Here is a 4,597-nt window from a genome sequence, read left to right on the forward strand (position 1 = left end):
TACTAATTTATTAGAATACTTCGTCGTCTATATTTTACTTTATTAATATATATTATTTATTATATATATATATATATATATATATATATATATATATAAAAAATTTCTTTATAAGAGAAATCTTTATTATTTATGAATATTTAATCAATGTATGTAATTAATACGAACTATAATAATAAATTATCAATTAATGAATATTAATGAATATTTTTTTCTCTAATGTAAAGCAAAACATTATGTGAACGCATTATATGATAATATTAAAAATAACTTCGATTAAATTTCGATTAACTTAATGAATAACTCAACTGTCAGATGTTCATTTTTATACAATATAGAAGAATTTTAATTTAATCTGGATAACCGATTTAATTCACTTTTATTTCTTCTACTTTTAAGAATAAAAGAAAATAAGGAATAAATTAAATCAAGATTAAGGGATCTATTTTGTAAGCTGTAATTCTTAACATAACGCTATAATAGCAGTTAAGAGTTACAGAATAGACTCCTTAGGCCCAATTTCACGATTAACTCACGATTAACTCTTAATCGAGGTTCAACTTATTCATTATCTCTTTTTAATTCTAGAATTGGAAAGAGATGAAAAACAAGTTGTACTTTAAACCTAACCATGAGTTATGAAACTTAAGTTAGTCAACTTAATTTACACTGATAGAATTGTTTGCAATAAAATTTCAAACTTATATAATTCATTGTAAACGAATCTCTTCTTTCTTTTCATGTTAAATGATATAAAAAGTATAATTAAACAATAATTATGTATACAATATAAAATAATAATTATGATGCAAGCAATAATTAAATTAATTCGAATTTAAGTTAAAGTCCAATTATAAAAATCATAAAAAAAACAATAAAATCATATATGTTGTATGCATGTTAATGTTATCGAATAGAAAATTATAACATTGATGTAATATTTAAGTTGATGTTTTATTTTGGATGGATAATTCAAATAAAGGATAAGCCAGCTTGTAGCACATACATTGATTTATTATACGATAGATTGTTCACAGCTTATTATTGTTTCTCTATTTTTATAGCAACAGCAAATATACTATAGTTTGGTCAAATTAACAAACGTTTCTCTCCAATCTGCCGTCGATGTGATTATCCACGTCGCTACCGGATATAACATGAATAATTGAGCCGACATCATTGGCAGGTTGTGATACCGGAGGCCAAATCAATCATCCGGGCATGACGGCCTCCGTTCAAATTTGCCATTTATTTAGTTTCTTTCTCTTTTTGATAATCATTTTCATAAGAAGACATCCACAAGAGAGGTCTAATTAGATAATTAACTATGTTCACACAGCGCGTACTAAAAGCGTACTAAGAAGTCCTATATCGTCCTTCCACAGTTACTTCTCACGTATCAAAGATACGCGCTGTCCCCCGCTTTTTTTTTTTTCTGTTTTGTTAAACGTTTACACGAAACAACGCAATGTGTAATTCAAAAGAGTTCCCATCCCTTTTTCCCGAAGAAAATTCTTAATGTTAAGAAAGTACTCCGCCACGCGCACTACTTTCTCATACGCCCGTCGTTTATGTCGCATTAAATGCCATCGCGATTAACTGGCGAATCCGTCTTATAAGTATAGTCCCTACTTTTATAATATTATATACACTTGTTTTTGGCACCAAAGTTGTGAAATTGTCTTTTACATTTTCTTTTTCTTTTTTTCTTCCGCAAATCGCACGATGCCAGTGAAGATCCAACGTGTACGCCCATGCGTCCGAGAGCAGGTAATATCTTGTTCGTTCGTCTTGTCGGCGAATCGCTTGGTGATCAATTATAGCACTCGATTAATTCGTGTGTCGATGCACTAACGATCGAAACCTTGGAAGCTCAAAAAACAATACTGCCTCCGATTCGCGTGGTCCTATCCCTCGTCGTCGCCCGTTACGCGTGCCAACAATCTTTTAAGTACGTCAGCGTGTTTAACGTGTTACAAGCCCTATCTCTTCTTTTCTTCTCTCTCTTTTGGCATAGTTCATACATATACATCTCCTTGCGTCCACCTATCGTCCTTCGTACAAATCTACAATGAATTGGTAGTCGATAGTCTTAATTCTTAAGTCTTATCAGTGAAGTTGATCACAGCTTGTACGATTAAGACTTCCGATTTTCTTAAAATTAATCAAATTTAATTTTTTTCCTTTCCATTAGTCGAGCCAAACGATTCGCGATTACAATTAATGATTCATTGTAAATGCGAAAAATCGTAATTGTCTATTTAAATTAAGACTTTCGATTACCGCCTACTGACTCATTGTCTGGTGTTAAGTCTTGTGCCCACAAAGGTAAAAAAATCATTCCGAGATCTTGGATAAAAATAGAATTGATAAATCATATTTGAACAATTCGATCACATCATGTGATGGTCCGGTTTTGACCAATACTGATCAATTCCTTCTCAGTCTGAGATCTCAGATCGATTTCCAATATCGGAACACAAGACTTCACAATGGAATGTGTGTCGTCGATGGCACAGTCGAGCTTTCGTTACAAGAGCCTATTAGAGCCAGTAGTGAATACTTTGCCAATCCAACTCTCTAACATTGTATATGTATGTGTATATGTATGTGTATCGCGATTTTTAATCGCTACCTTCTCATTTCTTCTCGCTGCGGAGACGGATCGACAAAGCGCTTAGCCCGCAATGCGGTCTTATCGTTAGGAAAGTCACCTAATTCTTTTTTTTTTGCATTCTTCTTAACCTAACTAGAAATGATTGGTCAATCAATGTCGATCGACTAATTATTTCTGGCTGGGAACCGTATCCTAGAAAAAACTGACTGCCACTGGTTTTCAGCGAATTCCAGACTGCCCAGCAGTCAGACATACATAACAATTATCACAACTTAATATCGTAATACTAATACAATATTATGTAAATATATTAATATTTAATCATAAATATCCTTTCTCTCCCTCCTTCCTTCCCTCCCCCCTCCTCTTTCTCTCTCTCTCTCTCTATTTATATATATATAATATATTGTTAACAAGACATCGGTAGAATTCCATACGAAACGTAATATATATTACGAATTAAGATCCCTTTCCTTCTTCCTCAACCACCCAGCTTGGAACATAAATAAAAATCATTGTCGTAAGTACGCGTAAACGCATTAATTCTTTTTCGATTCTGGTTAAGTATGTGTACGTGTATGTGTGGTAAGGTGTTATTTATATATGTTAAAATCTATTATAATTTTACTAAAAAAATATTGATCGGTAAATACTACATACGGTGCTAGAATTATTAACATTTAAAAATGAGATCTAGTTTCATTTTCTATTAATGTAAGAACAAACATTAAGAATCACTGAGTTAATAATGGATTTTTTTATGCTGTATGTGTGTCCGTGTCTGAAAACCTTATCTATCCGTCCCCTGTAGCTTCCATGAGTGTCCTTCTTTTCACGTTGTAAGTACTTATGTTCGTACAGCGCGAACGCCGTCAGACGATATCAAGGCCGATTTTATTTTATTACGTGCACTAATCAATCAAGTCCTTTCCATGGCTACGTGCTCTGCATTCCGTACCGCACCGTGTTCGATCACTTTCACATAACGTTTGTTCACTCAGAAGATATCTTCATCCGGATCACTTGATGGTGCGGCCTGTAGCGCCAACTGCATACTAGATTCCGTGTTGCGCCGTTTCATTTTGCCTTTTGTCTTCTTCAGCATCGTAGCCTAGGTAGGGACAGGATCAGGGAGCGCACAAAGGAGCAATCGATAAAAATGTCAGTCAATACTGCTGACAAAATAGAAGTATATAAATAGAAGTAGAAATAGAAAAATTGGAAATTACAAAACTTATAGTCAACTTATACGTAGAAAAAAAGGGAGAGAAGAAACGTTTTGTAAAGCTAACACTACTGTCCGATATAATGCGTCTAATTCACACATTACAAGCTCGAGCTAGCTGCATTGGATCGAGGCATCGAGAAGGTATCACGGAAGTTGATCGGTTTTACATGCATCAACGAGGGATTGGGAGATTTTTCGTTCTTTCTTTCTTTCTTTTTTTATATAAGTGGAATCGTTTTAGACAGCACGTTTATCACACCGAGATTCCTCTGTCGCGCGTGCATTCTGCTTGCGCGCGTCGAGGAATCTAGGCTGTGATGTCGCGCATCTTACGAGATATGATTAAATGATCGAGCGGTTGTAAGTTGTGGTATAGTTGAATTACTCGTCCGTGCTCTTGCCCCCCTCCCCATTAGCAGGTAGAATCGACGGTTCGGTATTGCGACGCTTGATCTTACTTTTCTTCAACATGGTAGCCTGAAGTGAACAAAGGAACAAGGAGATATTAGTCGAATGCAATTAGGGGAGGAAAGCATGCGCTGATAGGTATCAGCAATCAGGTTATGCTTTTACGGTGAATACGTAGAGTATTGTAATATGAAACAAAAGGTGCTACAAACTAGTACATAAGGATGCGTCTGTTAAAAAGTTTTACGTGCTACAAGAATATATACGCCCCATTATTCTACTTAAACTCGAACAGAAGATAAAGAATGTTCTCGTTTATTATGTTTCAAGGACACACAACACAT

The 4,597-nt window shown here is 34.6% G+C and overlaps 1 protein-coding gene across 1 annotated transcript in view; it reads right to left on the reverse strand.

Annotated features, from left to right (window-relative positions):
- The window catches only part of LOC105627859 (diacylglycerol kinase theta-like), a 22,498-nt gene that overhangs the window by 481 nt on the left and 17,420 nt on the right, over positions 1-4,597 (reverse strand). The gene's annotated exons all lie outside the window — the stretch shown is intronic.

The sequence above is a fragment of the Atta cephalotes genome (genome assembly GCF_000143395.1).
Source record: "Atta cephalotes unplaced genomic scaffold scaffold00010, whole genome shotgun sequence".
Taxonomy (NCBI): Eukaryota; Metazoa; Arthropoda; class Insecta; order Hymenoptera; family Formicidae; genus Atta; species Atta cephalotes.